General features: G+C 45.7%; 2 protein-coding genes across 2 annotated transcripts in view; one reads left to right on the top strand and one right to left on the bottom strand.

The window, feature by feature from the left end:
- The window catches only part of LOC118639361 (agouti related neuropeptide), a 60,380-nt gene extending 45,693 nt beyond the window's left edge, over window positions 1-14,687 (bottom strand). The window contains exons 1-2 of the mRNA XM_036275735.1: window positions 14,657-14,687; window positions 1,185-1,226 (exon numbers count right to left, since the gene is read on the bottom strand). The gene's annotated coding sequence lies outside the window, so the exon portion shown is untranslated. The remainder of the gene's footprint in view (window positions 1-1,184; window positions 1,227-14,656) is intronic.
- A 1,424-nt stretch (window positions 14,688-16,111) lies between these two features.
- Window positions 16,112-16,608, top strand: part of CTCF (CCCTC-binding factor) — a 47,502-nt gene continuing 47,005 nt past the window's right edge. Inside the window, exon 1 of the mRNA XM_036275732.1 lies at window positions 16,112-16,133. The gene's annotated coding sequence lies outside the window, so the exon portion shown is untranslated. The remainder of the gene's footprint in view (window positions 16,134-16,608) is intronic.

The raw sequence follows: 16,608 nt of genomic DNA, 5'->3' as shown, positions 1-16,608 counted from the left end.
TGTGGTGGTAGCAAAGCAATGTGACACACTGGGGAAAGGGTGCACCTGCATGCAGGCAGAGCTAATAGGGTGCCAACAGTCCCTCCTGTGGGGAGGGGATGACCCAGATCCCCAGGGAGCCCAAACCCCCTACACCACCCCTGTGTTTTAGAGTTGTGTATAAGAGGTTGACAGGCCCTTAACCACCTGCTGGGGAAGCCATGCTGAGAAGAAAAAAAAAAAAAACGGCAACAGGAAGAAGCACAGGAAACACCTGTCTGTGGATGCAGGTGGCTCATTCCAGATGGGTGGGGTTGCGGGCAGGCAGGCAGCTCTCAACACATTGGCACAGCTATGTTCTCTCAGTAACTGAAGGATATCATGGGCGGGATGGTGTGTAGTTCAGCTTTTTGGGTGGTAGGTTGGTATGGCAGAGGGTGAAAAAGGCAAACATGTGATAAAGAGAACAAGCCAGCACCCAAAGCTGGCCACAGCTTAGGCCTACCCCAAGGCCCCCTGCAAGAGGACTACAGTCCAAGAACCAACTCTAGGAGCCCCTGGGGCCCTACAAGAGGCCCACTGGTAAGGCAGGACTGTGTACTTGCATCCAAAGTGTAGCCTGTGTGGTGGGGAAAGAGGAAGTAAACACTGGCTGACAGGTCCTGGGAAAGTGTAGCCGGGTGACTGGGGGGGCACAAGTTCACAACAGCTCAATCCACAGGAGAGGACAGCCTAGGCAAGAAATGTAGGGTGGAAAAATCATCCCACTTCAAGGTCATCTGGGACTGTCACTGAAAATCTGAGTGGCCCTACATCACTGCTTGCCAATGCTGGAAATGGATAGGGCCCCTAACTTCCTGTCCCCTATACAGAGAATCCTAAGGCCACAGCAAAAGTATGCAGTCCTAGCCAAAGATGAGTATGAGGGTCAGGGTGGGTACTGTGAGCACAGCCAAGTACAGGTAAAGGACTGTCAAAGCCAAGACAAAAAAGCCTTAATCCTTTGCCCTATCAAGTCCTTCAGGGCCTCAGCCATGCCTTGGCCATCATTGTTGGGATTCTTCCTGGAAGGAAACTGGTACGAGCACAGTGCAAAAAAAAATGGGCCAGGCTGAGGAAGTCCAGGATCTGATTTATTGTGCTGGTGTTCACTGGAGGCTCCCCACCAATACCTCTCCTTTCCTCTTGCCCTCTTCCAACCTTACCTTTCTTCTTGTCTCCCACTCTTCTTCCTCATGTATTCAAAGCTGCAGAGAACCAAAATGAAGAAAAAAAGCATGTTTGTGAAGGCAAAAAAGCAGATGGGTTGGCACATGGGAAGAGGACTGTTTCTTTGTCTCACCCACAGAGCGGGGGTGCCTTTCTTGTATGTTTCTATGCCTTGACATGTGGGTATAATTTGCTAAATCCTCGGCATATAACATATTTCCTCCTTTCCTTCCATATGCTTCCTGCCCCGACAGCCCTGGAGTATCCTGTTCAGGCCATACATCCCCCATGGACAAAAGACTTGACTGCTGGACCTGGCTCTTTTGGGCCTTAGTAATACAGGAGGGTGACCTTGGGAAGAACTCCAGGGCCCATAAAACTTTTAAGGAAGAAAAATCTATCATTAAGGAAATAAGACTGTCAGCAGCCTACAAGAAAGGGGCCTCTTGTTTCAGAGGTTGAAATGGGGTGATGGCCATGGTTTAAGTTTGATGTCAACAGTCAAGTTTCACATGTCTCTGAATATGCCCAGGACATATGGACCCTCAATAAATGCTGACTTACAGCAGCTGAATAAGCAGATGAATTGCTATAGCTAACACCTACATTTCTAGTTATTTCCTCTGACTCTCCTTAAAACCTCCTCCCCCATCTCTTCCTCAAGCATCATCTTACAAACATCACTCCACAGGATTCCATTCTACACCCTTTTCTCCTTGCTCTTGAAATACACTCCCTGAACTACCTCATCCATTCCTCTGTCTTCCATCTATATGCTGAGGCTGTATGCCAGTGATTTACCTGACACTCTCCTCTCCTCCAGACCCTCATATCCAACTGCTGATTTTTTTTTTTAAATCCTCACCCAAGGATATTTTCCCATTTATCTTCAGACAGAGTGGGAAGGAGGTAAGGAGAAAGAGAGAGAGAGACATCAATACATTAATTGGTGGCCTCCCGCATGACCCCGACCACAGCTGTGGGTGAACCGCAACCGTGCCCTTGACCGGAATCGAACCCACAACTCTTTGGTCCACCGGCTGACACTCCAACCACTGAGCCAAACTGGCCAGGGCCCAACTGCTGATTGACTGGACACTCCTTTTGAATAGCATGCTCCAAATCACTCTCAACATCTCAAAATCTGTTTCTCCTCTGGGGCTCTTGGGGTTACCAACTTCCCAGGGACCCAAGACACACAACTGAGCCTCATCCTTGACTTTTTTCTTCAGTCCCCTCTTCCCAGCCATCAGAATCCTCTCAATTAAATGCCCTAACTATTTCTAAATGCTATCCACTTCTCTTTATCTCTATTGACACCAATCAGATTCAGGACATATTGACGTCTCCTGTAGATACCAAAACTGCCCCTCTCAGGCTTCCTGCTCGTGGTCATGCTCCTCTTCCATCTATTCTGTACAGCGCAGTCAGAGTGATTTCTAAGACATAAAGCCACCACTACAGGTTCTCTGTTAGGGAAAATTCCAACCCCCCAACCTGGCTCACAAAGCCCCCCCCCCTTTTTTTTATCCTCGCCAAGGACATTTTTCCATTTTTTGTTCAGATAGAGTGGGAGGGAGAGGGAGAGAGAAACATGTACGTGAAAGGGACACATCGAGTGGCTGCCACCCGCATGACCCAACCAGGGCCGGGGACAAACTGCAACCAAGATAACATGCCCTTAGCGGGAACTGAATCCAGGTCTCTCTGGACCGCAGGCCGACGCTCTAACCGCTGAGCCAAACTGGCCAGGGCTCACAAAGCACTTTGAGTCTGCCCCACCTCCAGCCTCACTTCTGCCACCTAACTTCTCACTCTACACTGAAGCCTCAGTGCAGGGCTTCCTTGTCCCATCATGGTACACACTCTTATCCCTTATCCTGCCTTGCTAATAATGCCTGTTCACCTGAAAAGCTTCAACTTAGACATCAGAGATTTCTTCAGGAAGCTGCCCCTCCACTATGCTCTTGTTACAGGAACCTGCACTTCCCTAGTGTAGTACTAATGACACCCACTGCAATTGCTCATTTACTTTGTACTCTCCAATGTACAGGGTGGGGCAAAAGTTGTGAGTAGGCGAAGCATAGTTTATTCTTGTGTTATTATTAATTACTATATTATATTCCATACAAACTATTGTAAACCTACTCTTGCCCCACCCTGATATATCCATAAGTATTTACTGACTATTCTACTAGGTAACAGGCACCACCCAAGTCCCTTATTGTAGGCTGGCCCAAGTTTTTTGTTTTACTTATTTTTAAACAGCTTTATTGAGATTTAGTCCACATACCATGCAGTCCACCCATTTAAAGCATACAGTTCAATGGCTTTTAGGGTAGTCACAGAATTGAGCAATCACCACCACAATTAATTTTAAAGCATTTTCAACAACCCCCAAAAGAAACTGCACCCCTTATCTATTATCATCGGGCCTTCACATCTCCCTAGCCCCATCCCCACACTGAGGCAACCACTAATCTACATTCCGTCTCTATAGATTTGCCTATTCTGGATATTTCTTATAAATGAAATACGATTAGGTCTTTCCAACTTACCCAGTTCTAAGATTCACCTGAGAAATGCCTTGGAGATTCAAATTCAGAGGTCTGGGGTGGGGTCAGGGAATCTATTGGGGGAGGGGGCGGGAATCTATATTTTTAACACGTTCCAGACAATTCTCTAATTAGGCAGCATCTGCTTTGCTATACCCAGCAACCAAGGCCAAATACACAGCAGGTGATCAAGATTAGGTTTTGATGAATACCTCTAACACTTGTATCCAGCTCTCAGCTCCCTATATCCAGTTTCCTAATTGATGTCTTGGTCTTATCTCAAACACAACCTAAAAACGTTTCAAGTATGTTCAATACAGAAAAAGCCTGGACACTCAAAACATTCCCTGTAGTCCCCCATAAAGCACAGCTCTTTAGAACACACTTTCACCACCGAGATCCCATTTAAAGAATGGAAAGGAAGCCTGATCAAGGGACAATATAGAGAGGAAGAGCTGTTAGACTAGTGGAGGAAATAAGCAAATTGAATCCATAGGAGCCAGAGCAGGCAGTCAGAAAGGAAGCTAAAGAGGTGATCAGATGCTTGGTCACAGAGGCCTTCTAGAGTAGCTGAGGAATTTGAAATTTACCCCCAGGGCACTGGAAAGCCACCATTGGGCTTAAAGGAGGGGAATTTTTAGATAACATCTCTGGCTTTAGAAAGGTCACTCAAGCCCTGGCCGGTGTGGCTCAGGTTAGAGTGTTGGCCCACATACTGGAGGGTTTCAGGTTCAATTCCCAGTCAAGGTCATGTACCTGGGTTGCAGGATGGATGGGTCTCCAGCTTTGGTTGGGGCACTTGTGGCAGGCAACCAATCGATGTGTCTCTCTCACATCGAAGTTTTTCCCTCTCTCCTCCTCTACCCTTCCTTCCACTCTCTCTAAAAATCACTGGAAAAACTATCCTGGGGTAAGGATTAACAATAACAACAAAAGAACGGTTACTAAGGCAGTTGTGTGGAGGCAAAAAGCTGTGAGGAGTCTGAAGTTGTGGTTAGGAGAGGTGATAGGGACCTGGGCCAGGGTGGAGGCAGTATGGTTGGAGAGGTTAGCATGAAGACATGTTCTTAAGGCAGAATAGACAGGATCTGGTAATTGACAGGATGTGAGAGATAAATGAATCAAGCCCAGGTTTCTGGCCTGAGTGATGGATGGATAATAGTATCTTTCATTGAAAAAGGGGAGCCCCAGAGAAGCAGGTTGGGAGAAGAGTGATAAGGCCCATAATGATGGCCTGGAAGCCATCCTGGAGAAAGTACACTCAAACCTTGGTTCTCGGCCATCTCCCATCTGGAACAATTCGGTTCTTGACCAAATTGTTCGCGGCAAAAATGTCTTGGTCATTAACAAACTTTGGTTCTTGACCAGACAACTCTCTCTTTTTTTTTTTTTGACTATTTTAAAAAACATTTTAATAGACTTTTTTTTAGAGCAGTTTTAGATTCACAGCAAACTGGAGCAAAAGTACAAAAATTTCCCATATCCTCCCTGTATACATGTATAGCATTGCCCACCATCAACATCCCCCACCAGAGTGGGATATTTGCTATAGTCGATGAACCTACGTGGACACATCATCACCCACAGTCCATCACTTCCGTCGACTAGACAACTCTTTCATGCTGATACATAGAAGAGAATGCAAGTCAGTTGACCACTAAGCCTCGAGCTGTTAACATCTCAAGAAATCCTGCTGTGAATATTTTTGTTTTTGTTGCTGGCAAAATGGACAATTAACACAATTTTAGAACATAAAGAGGCCATCAAGAGTACTAATGTTGTTCTGGTCTGTTTGGCTCAATGGTTAGAGTGTTGGCCCACAGACCAAAGAGTCACAGGTTTGATTCTGGTCAAGGTAATGTACCTTGGTTGCGGTTCGGTTCCTGGCCCTGCTCGGGGTCGTGTGAGAGGCAACCAATTGATGTGTCTCCCCCCCCCCCCAAAATGTTTTTATTAATTTATTTTTGTTGCAGATGTTTCTCCTTTTCCCCCTCTAGGCACTCTCTATGTGTCTCTCTTGCATCCATGTTTCTCTCCCCCCACCACTCTATCTAAAGATAAAAATGGAAAAAAGTATACTGGGGTGAGAATTTTTTTTTAAAAAAAAGGTGAAATGTAAATAAATAGATGCAATAAAAACCATATTGTCATTGAAACTTAAAAAAGGAGTGCTAATGTTGCTAAGAATGTGAAAGAAACAATGATCACAAGGCAATTAAAGAGGTAGAAAAACTGTTGTTGATTTGGATAAACTAAAAGCAGTGACAGCTTTTTGGAGGCAGTGATGTCAAAAAGCAAAAATGCCAAATGTTGACTTCCTGAAAGATACCCCTGGAATGAGTGCTGCAAGTGATTCGTTTAAGGCTAGTAGGGGATGGGTTCAATAAATTTAAGAAGTGTTTGTTTATAGATTAAACAGTACTTTAGACAGGTACTGTATATAAGAAATGTTAAAACGAAATCATCTGGGGACCTGGAATGGATTGATTCAATTTACATTATTTATAATAGAAAAAAGTGATTCGGTTTTCAAACAAATCGCTTCTCTGGCAGCCTTCCGGAATAAATTAAGTTCAAGAACCGAGGTTCCATTGAATCCAGAAAGAAGCTGGTTATGAAGATCTGGGGCAAGAGAAGGCTGTAAGCTAGAGTCAGAAGCTTGAAGTCTCATATGACCACTGGGATGTCCAGTGACCAATTTGTTCCTCCTACACCTGCAGTCCATACCTTTTACTTGCCTCTCCAATCTTGACTTTTACCTACTAATGCTCATGAGGTTTAGTGTGGCCTCCCCAGACTAATATAAGACAAAATATAAGGCACTTGAGGACTAAGGACATAATCTATCTCCAATACTACCTCACCTCAAGCATAGACCTGGGTCTCAAGTTTTTCAGGATATACTTATAGATTAATGTCATCACTCTAAATACCTCTGCTATCATCTGCCTTCCAAGTGCCTGAAATTTCCATCATTAAAACCCTTCCTTTGGCCCTGGCCGGTTTGGCTCAGCGGTTGGAGCGTCCACCTGCGGTCCGGAGAGACCCGGGTTCGGTTCCCGCTAAGGGCATGTACCTTGGTTGCAGTTTGTCCCCAGCCCTGGTTGGTCGTGCGGGTGGCGGCCACTTGATGTGTCTCTTTCACATCGATGTTTCCCTCTCTCTCTCTTCCTCTCTCTCCCTCCCACTCTCTCTGTACAAAAAAACAAACAAACAAACAAAAAAACCCTTCATTTGGGTTAAGGCAGTAGTGTCCAACTTGTTTTAGAGGTAGAAACCTTTTTTCTCCCTGAACAAATCACATAAAATTTGGAGAAGTAGGGGAGGGTGGGTGAACAGAAGCACAGAGCCTATCTGCTAGACCTCCCTTCCCTTCCCCTTCCAAAGCAGCCCTTTAGCTAAAGAATCATCTCCAGCCTGGCTGATGTGGCTCAGTGGTTGAGCGTCAACCCATGCACCAGGAGGTTGCTGGTTTGATTCCCAGTCAGGGCATATGCCCAGGTTATAGGCCAAATCCCTACCGTGGGGCATACAGGAGGCAGCCAATCAATGTTCTCTCTCATCGATGTTTCTATTTCTCCCTTCCACTCTAAAATCAATAAAGATAAATAAATAAATAAATAAATAAATAAATAAATAAATAAATAAATAAATAAAATAATCTTCATAGGATAGCTAGAAATGTATCTGACAGAGTGAGGACCTCTGAGCAGCCAGGTGGGACTAGGAGGTCTAAGTACTCATTCTGGTTTTGCCAACAAGTCATTGGATGATTCTGAGCAAGTAATTTCTTGAGTTTGGTACAAAACTGTGTCTGGCTCTTCAAATAATGCTATGAACAGCAATTAAAAGGGCAGGCATGAAAAGGTGTTTTGCAAAATAAGATAACTAAAGAATGATCACTGTATGTCTGAAAAATGGGAGCACAGACAACAAATGTAAGCTATTTCCCAAATATGGGCTCTAGGTCTAGGTAAAGTCCTTTAAACTTTAGGAAGCAGTATTTTGAGCTGAGAGGTAAAAAATAAATATGGCTTTTACAGGGGTCTGAAGAAAGCAGACATCAGTAAGGCAAAAAATTCCTTAGCTGGTTTGGGTAGGAGGTGATGTAGAAGGGCAGGTCTTTAAAATGGTAGGAGAGTCCAGCTGGTATGGCTCAGTGGTTGAACATCGACCCATGCACCAAGAGGTCGCTGGTTTGATTCCCAGTCAGGACACATGCCCATGTTGTGGGCCCCATCCCCAGTGGGGGGCATGCAGGAGGTGGCCAATCGATGTTCTCTCTCATCAATGTTTCTATCTCTCCCTCTCACTTCCTCTCTCTCTGAAATCAATAAAAAAGAAAAGAAAAAAAAAAAAAAGAATACTCTTAAAATAAATAATAAAATGGTAGGAGAAAGTGGATGGCCTTGACAGTTGACACTGAAAGCTTTCCAAATGTCTTATAAGGTTTGGCACCAATACTCTACACTCTAGTCAAATGGTGTGGGATGACCTGCTGTCCCCCTAACACCCATGTGCCTTTTATGCCCTTGATTATTATGACTTCACCTTATATTCCTTTGCCTTGCTTTTTTTTTAACCGCCCCCTCAGGATACTTTTTTCCATTTTTATCTTCAGATAGAGTGGGGGGCGGGGGGATGGAGAGAGACATCGAAGTGAGAGAGACACATCGACCTGTTGCCTCCCGAAGTCCAGGGACCAAATGGCAACAAACTGCAACCAAGGTACTTGCCCTTGACCAGAATCAAACCTGTGACTCTTTGGTCCATGGGCCGATGCTTTACTGCTGAGCCAAACCAGCCAGGGCTGCCTTGCTTGTTAATATCCAGCTTAAACAAAATATTCCTGGGGAATGAGTTGCTCCTTTACCTATACGTCCATTTCTTCCCATTATAATAATTATTGCATAAAATCTTGTTGTTTTCTAACCAGTCTGACCAGTTAAACTTTGAATTTAAGGGCAGGAAACACATCTCGGGTCATCTTTGTATCCCCTGGGGCTAGAAGAGGGAGTTGAATTCAGTAGGTACTCAATAAATGCTTGTTGAATTGAATTATATCTCACATGTCCACAGTAGATACAGAAGCATCAGGAGTATTCAGGTGTAACTTTAGGTCTTCTCCCCAAACTGGACAGGAAGATTCTTGCCCACAGTTACTTTGTCTCTCCTTCATTTGATTCTCTTGCTTAGAGTTACAAAACAAACAAACAAAATACACAAACAATCACAATTATTGCAAGCTTTATAGGGCAACTTGTAGGAGCCAAGGAAGATCTTGGAAATAAAACTGTTCTCCTGAGAATTATAGCACAAAGACACCTTCTCCAGAAAGAATGGCTCCCAGGCCAAGGAAAGCCTGTCAGTAACTAATTCTATTAATGAATCTAGAAAGATCATATCTATCAGAAGTGAATTTGGAGTGAGAGTAGGTAACAAGAAGCATAAAAATAAAAAATAATGATAATAGTGTAGCCTGGCCAGTCAGTGGATTGAGAGTCATCCCATGGACTGAGAAGTCCCGGTTCAATTCCTGGTCAGGGCACATGCCTGGGTTTTGAGCTCAATCCCAATAAGGGACATGCAAGAGGCAGTCAATCAATGTTTCTCACAGTGGTGTTTCTGTCTCTCTCCTCTCTATCTATAAAATCAATAAAAACATATTTTAAAAAATAACAATAGTGTACATTTATTGTATGATTACTGGTGCCTAGGGCTATACAAAAAGTTTTTCTTGCATTGTCTCATTTAATCCTTACCACTGTTTGAAGTACAATTATCATCCAATGTTATACAGAAGAAACCTGCAGTTGAGTTGTTACTAATTCACCCAAGGTCACACAGCTAATAAGGGGCCAACATAAGACTCGAATGCTGGACAATATGACGTCAGCATCCAGAGAAGGTGATATTAAACATTTAAGTTATAATATCTCTTAATCTAATAAGCCATTCACCAAAGCTTTCTAGTAATATGGCTTCCCAGGAGGCTCTCCAGTAGAGATAGAACACTTTTTACCAGCACAAAAGCACTGGTCCACTTGCCAGTTAGTAAAATGGCACTCTGCTCATCCACCAAGTTCCTGTGAACCTAACAAGTCCCTACAGAAGAAATCCACTCTCAGGATACAGGCTACATTTCTGGTCCTACCTGTGAGGCTGAAAGCCAGATCTTGGAACATGGTGGTTTCACTAATGCCATGTGGTAAGCTGACAGCTCTCTGCTGATAATGTCCTGAACTCCTATGGACTACAAACCTAAAAGGCAGCCCATGAGAAAAACACATCCTTAGATCACCGAGTGGTTTTAAATCACCAAAGTTCTCATTAGTGAGGTACTCTAATATAGTACTGCAGGGAACAAACTTGTCCTTATTTTTATCATCCTGTTTCAGTCTCTCATCACATTACTTTTCCTTCTCAGCTTGTTTCTGTCCAGCCTGAAACATCACATCTTATCCTTTAGGTTTGGCTGTTCTTTAGTGATTCTACAAAGTAGGACACATTTCAATTTCCTACAAGGCGAAGAAAACATTCCTTTTGTTCCTCCCTATTGACCCTCAGCTTTTTCTCAGCTGTGTCAGAGCAGCATATGGATCTTTGTCTTCAGAAAGCTGGCTCCAAGGCCACTTAGACCCCATTCCTGGCTTCTAAGTGATGATTCAGAGGTCATATAGTTGTAATTATAGTTGATATAATATAAATATAGTTGTCCTAGTTGCTATAACAAAATACTACTGATATAACAAAATACCATTGACTGGGTGCTTTATAAACAACAGAAACGTATTGCTTACAGTTCTGGAGGCTGGGAAGACAAAGGTCAAAGCACCAACAGGGTCATATTCTAGTGAAGGCCCTCTTCCCAGTTCATAGTCTTCTCTGTAGACCGCAGGCCAACCCTCTAACCGCTGAGCCAAACCGGCCAGGGCTATATATATATATATATTTTTTTTATCCTCACCCGAGGACATTTTTCGATATTTTGTTCAGATAGAGTGGGAGGGAGAGAGAGGAAGAGAGAGAAGAGAGAGAAACATAGTCTTCTCGTTGTGACTTCACATGATGGAAGGGGCTAGGGATCTCCAGGAAGTCTCTTTTAAAAGGCACTAATCACATTCATGAGTGTTCTATCTTCTTGACTTAAGCACCTCCCAAAGGCCCCATCTATTAATGCCATCACATCTGGCATTAGAATATCAACATGAACTTTGGAGGGACTACAAATATTCTGACCATAGCAGTTACAAATATAATTGTAAATATAGTTCAAGTTTTTTTCCCCACCTAAATACATTGCCTTATATTTTTGTTCACATTAAAGCCTTAGATGTTCTTGTACTTTACCCTTAAAGATAAGATGGTTTGAAGTAAAATCTGAGAAAGTGAATTAATGACATTATTAAATGTACTAGAAAGAAAAATAAGCTAACAATTTAAGTGCAAGTCAACTTTGTTGTTTCTAGTACATAGTTCCTAAGGCTACCAGGAGCTGTTTGGGGTAGAGGGCTGAAGAAAACGCAAATATTCCAGAGGTAATTTTCCTCTAAGTTTGCCTTTTCTTTATGTTTGAGTCTTGAGGTGCGTACATAAGAGAGAGAGTCACTTGGTTCCTAGAAAAGGGGTCACATGTAAATTTTCACAATTTTCAAACATTTCTAGAAGAGTAGCTAATCACATAAGGCAACTGCTTAAGATGAGGACTCAGAACATTTGGGTCCTAGTGTTGAGAAACCAAATTATCCCTCTTTATGTTTAAACCCAAGCAGCTGAATATTGCTGGAGAAAAACCACACATTAGGCCAACTGATTTAACTTTAAACTCATGATCATAAACTTCAAATGGGTACCCAGTGCTGCCAAGGCAGTCCTACTAAGAAAGCTGTTTCCCTCTCTCCTGCATTTGCATCATCTTCACCTTAGTTACCCAGATTATCACAATGGAAGCATCCTGTTCCTATCCAAGGTCAATCCTACCAGTTTCCTTATATCCTCCCATGGATTTCACTCCTAAATAGGTCAAGTAAGCCTTCTCTCTTCTGTATCACTCCCAATGGCACAAACACATGCTGTAGATCCCTACCATCTTTTAGACATCTCCTCTCTTGCCCTGGCCGGATAGCTCAATTGGTTAGAGTAGCATCCAGATATGCCAAGGTTTAGGGTTCTACCCCAGGTCAGGGCACATAAAAGAATCAACTAAAGAACACATAATAGCCCTGGCCAGTTTGGCTCAGCGGTTAGAACACTGGCCTGCGGTCCAGAGAGACCTGGGTTCAGTTCCCACTAAGGGCGCGTACATTGGTTGCAGTTTGTCCCGGCCCTGGTTGGTCGTGTGGGTGGCGGCCACTCGATGTGTCCCTTTCACGTCGATGTTTCTCTCTCTCTCTCTCTCCCGCCTACTCTATCTGTACAAAAAATGGAAAAATGTCCTCAGGTGAGGATAAAAAAAAAAAACCCACATAAATAAGCGGAACAACAAATCGATGTTTCTCTCTCTCTCTCATCAATAGATAAAAACAAACAATCTCTCTTGATCCCATATCCTTCTAGCTATCCCTAAATTTCTTTGCTCCTTTCACAGCAAAACTTCTCATGCTGTCTACTTGTGCAGTCTCTATTTCCTCATTTTATCATTCACTCTTCAACCCATTATAGTCATGTACACATTTCTGATTTATCAACATGAATCAAGCCAAGGCCACCAATGATATTTTCCAGTGATCTCCAAGGTGACCAATTGAAACAATATCTCTAGCCCAAGTATAACTCTCAGCAGCACTAGACACAATTGCCCATTCCCCTCCTACCTGAAACCTTTTCTGCCCTTAGATTTCACAACTCAACACTGTGTCTTTCCTTCTACCTTCCTCGCAGCTCCTTCTCAGTCTCCATTACCCCATCTCTAAATGCTGGAGTGCTAGTATTTGGCACTGGAACTTCTCTCTTTTTCAGTCAGATTAAATCACATGTCTGGTTTAATCAATTCATGCAGTTTAAAAACACGTGGTTTAATTGCCAACGTCTAAATATCTGGAAATTTCACACTTTAAAAAAAAATCCAGATTTCTGATTCCCTTAAAAACACACACACAGAGATCTGTCACTATTGTGGCAGCATTCTCATAACAGAACAAATGAAGAAGCTGTCCCCTTGACTATAGGTTCGTTTGTTATCCACATCTAAGGGAGGTGAGAATACAATCCTGAGTCAGATTCCTAAAAGTACCAAAGGCTCTCCTCGCGGAGCCATCAGAATATACAAGTCAGTCTTTTCGGTTAACTTTACCGCTGGTTGGGTCATACCCGCAGGTGCATCTTGGGGAGGGGGAAGGGCGACCACACTCTGAGCGGCTGAAGGACTCCTCCCGCCCACAGAGTTTAACAGCCCTCAGGGCAGACACAAGAAATACACATTTTGAAATATAAAAAGTCCTTTCGGTAAAAGCCGACTACTTTGATCGTATAAATGCACCAAGTCTGTTCTTCAGTTGGTCTGGGGACAAGGTGGCCCGGGGACAAGCAGCAGCCCACTTCTAGGGCAGAAACATTCCCAAAAGCCACTGGGAAAAGACAGCTCTTCTCGCTGTCACTCGCGGGCGCTGAATTGTTTCTGAGAAGAGAACGCGCGGGGACCAGCCCGGCGGTACTCGGTGGGATGCGGTGCGGCGCTCAGAAGGCGAGTCGGGCCAGGCTAGGGTGGAGACTGGGGCGGGGCCTGGCCCAAGAAACGCCTCAGCTCCACCACCTAGCCCCGCACAGGTTTCCTCCAAACACCCTACACCCGCTTCACGGGTTCAGGGCGGGAGGCCGCAGCTAAGGAACTAGGTTAAGCGGACTCGGGATCCCGGACCGCCCACAGGCGGCGACCTCCACCCAAAAAGCCCCACCCAGGGGAGCCCGGAATTCCCGGCGTCCGCAGAGCCCACGCGCGACCGGGCGAGAGCGCGGGAGGGCGCGTGCGGCGTGACGTGACTCGCAACGCGTCCTGTTACGCCATCGCGCCCGCTTTTGAAAGTTGGCGCCCGGAGCCGCCTCCCATGCTGCCCTGCGCCAACCCCTCCCCTCACCTTTCCTCCCCCGCCCTCCACTCGTCGCCTGGCTAGCCCCCCCCCCCCCACACACACACGTCCCTTCCCTTATCAGCACCCGCGGCCCCGGCAGCGCCGACGCAGGCGCACTGCACCACGCCGCCGCCATTTTGTGTCCGAGCCTGTGGAGTGATTAAACCGTGCGCGGAGCTGCTTCTTTGGCGGCAGCGGCGGCGCGGTAGCCGGTGCGGGTGCGCAGAGCTGGCCGGGGACGCCAGGTGGCCGGAGCAGTGGAGCGGCGGCGGAGCGGGCGCTGCGGGGGGTGTGGCGCGGAGGTAAGGGGGCCCCGGGTGGAGGAGGTTTCGCGGGCCGCCTCTAGGTGTCACGATGGGGCCGCTCCGGTCGGCGCTGGCTGCAGCCCGGCGCCAGCGCCGCCGCCGGGGGGTGTTTGTCTCCCTCTACCGTCCCTGCTGCGGCGCGGCCGCCGCCATTGCCCGTCGCCGCCACGGCCCGGCCGGCCCCCCCAACACACACCCGCCCGCTAGGCCTCCCTCCTGGCGGCGCGCTAGGCCTTCGGCGGCGACGGCGACAGAGGCCCGCGCTCCGGCGACTCCATTTTTCTTCCTTTGTCTGTGCCCTCGAGACCGGCTCTTGGCTGGACCGATCGCTCGGTTGCGGCCCGCTCCCTGCCCCTCCCGAGGCGGTAGCCTAAGCCGACAGGCGATCTCCGCGCCTCGCCTTCCGCGCCCGCTCTCCTCAAGGGTCCGGACTCTCTGCCGCCGCTCGCGCAGCCGGGTTTCCGTGCACTATGGGTGTCGGGCCCTAGCCAACGCCTCTCAGGCTGCCCATCCTCCAGCCCGCCCGGTCCCCGGAACCTACCCGGCCGCCCTGCGAGGCAGCTCGGCGGTCGCTCCCAGTCCGCGCGTCGCCGCCGCTAGTCTCCGTCTCCACCGAGTGGCGCAGGCGGCGCTGCTGCGAGCAGAGGGACCCCAGAGCTGCCGAGAGCTCCCTCTGCAAGGCTGGCTGAGCTGCTCGCGCCTGGACGCCGCCTGAGCGGGCGGGGGGACGCGCGCTCGCCGCCCCCGCCGGGCCCCGCTGCGCCCCTAAACTAGCGCCGGGGCTCTGTGCCGAACGCTATCGATGTGATCCCCTACAGTGGGCGGAAAGGACATGAGTTCTGCAACAAGTAGTTTTTCTAGAGCCAGGGTCGGACTCTCCTTGCAGTAATAGCCTGACTTTGTGCGCTGAGAGATCTCAAAGGGATCACAACTTAATTTCATACTGATCTCAAGTGACATGACAAATTCCTGAACTGGATTATGGACTAGCCAAGTTGGGCAGGCAACCCTTGAGTTTCCCTCGTGCTGTAAAATGTCCTGACACTAACTTAATGCAGTATTTAATACCTGATGTTCAAGTACTGGGCGAAAGCAGTTCTTCGGGATTTGGCAACCTGACCCAAAGCTCCAGTAGGACAGAATGAATTTATTCTTGACTCCACTGGTAATATGCCCATACGAAGAAATCGGAGGGTTGATGTTGTAATTGAATCTTGGGTCACTAGCTGCAGTTGGTTTATAAATATCTACGACTAATGTAACTAGTCTTTAGTAGCAGACTTCCGGTAGCCTGGAGTTCAGAATTAAGTAAACATTTGCGTACGTAATCTTCATGCTTTCTTCGAGTTTAGATCAGCTAGTAAAGTTAATTCCACGTACTTTATAGGCTACAAAACAAGTCAAACGGGGCACGTAAATTAAATTTACTCTGTCCTTAAGCCTTCTTGCATCGTTTAAAAGCTTACTGTTGAATTGTCTTTTTGCTCTTTTCTCAAATATTTTAGTGCCTTAATATAGTATGGGCTGGCAGTTAATGTAACAACTCTGGCTGTTTTGAAGAGAAGAAAGTCTTGATTTTTTTTTTTTTTTTTTTAAGAAAAGTTACATTAAATTTATGAGGAAATTAAAACATCTTGATGCTAAGCAAATTTGTCAGTCCACTGTGTGTAATCTCAATCTGTAGGGTTTTGCAGCAGTCTGCCTCCATAAGAGAGTATTTGAACATCCCTTTTTGAATCCTACAAAATGTTCCTTCTCCCCCTCCTCCACAGTAAAATTGCACTAAGTAACTAAATGCATTAGCATTGATGGGTGTCAAGTTTGGGAATAGAAGCACACTTAATTATCTTAGTCCATTTGTGTAGTTTTTTGCATTCTTGTGATCTTCAGCATTATTTTCCTTTTGAAATTCTAGATGGCAGGTGGCATGTTTCACTTATTAGATAAGCTCCACTGGGGTTAAAAATTAAAATCCAGCAGTTCTGCAATTGAATGAAGAGTAATGCTTGTTTCCCCAGGTTAGCATTGTGCTCCACATAACATATTTTGCTTCTTGATTCAGTTGTGCCATATGCAGTCATTAACTTCTAAGTCTGGTACATCATTTATGTTGTTTTAATGGTATAAACCTTATCTACAGAGTTGCTATCCTTTGAGATTTCCTGTAGACCAGGATTCATACTTTGTTTTTATTGGAAAGCTATATCTACAAAGAGAATAAATTGAGGATTATAAGGTTACCTAAAGGAACTTATTACTTAAATCAGTAATATGAGGAAGATTACAACAGAACTGTTCGTCCCCATAAGAAAAGGCTGCTTATTTAAGAGTAGTTGTAAAAGTTATCTTAGGGATTTGTTCAACCAGCATAAAATTTAGGAGCTGGCCCTGGCCGGTTTGGGTCAGTGGTTAGAACGTTGGCCTGAGGACCAAAGAGTCTCCAGTTCAATTCTGGTCAAGGGCACATACCTCAGTTGCAGTATGGTCCCAGCT

The sequence above is a fragment of the Molossus molossus genome, unplaced genomic scaffold (genome assembly GCF_014108415.1).
Source record: "Molossus molossus isolate mMolMol1 unplaced genomic scaffold, mMolMol1.p scaffold_m16_p_21, whole genome shotgun sequence".
NCBI classification, from domain to species: Eukaryota; Metazoa; Chordata; class Mammalia; order Chiroptera; family Molossidae; genus Molossus; species Molossus molossus.
The sequence above is the reverse complement of the archived record's forward strand: the minus strand, read 5'-3'. Positions and strand labels throughout refer to the sequence as shown.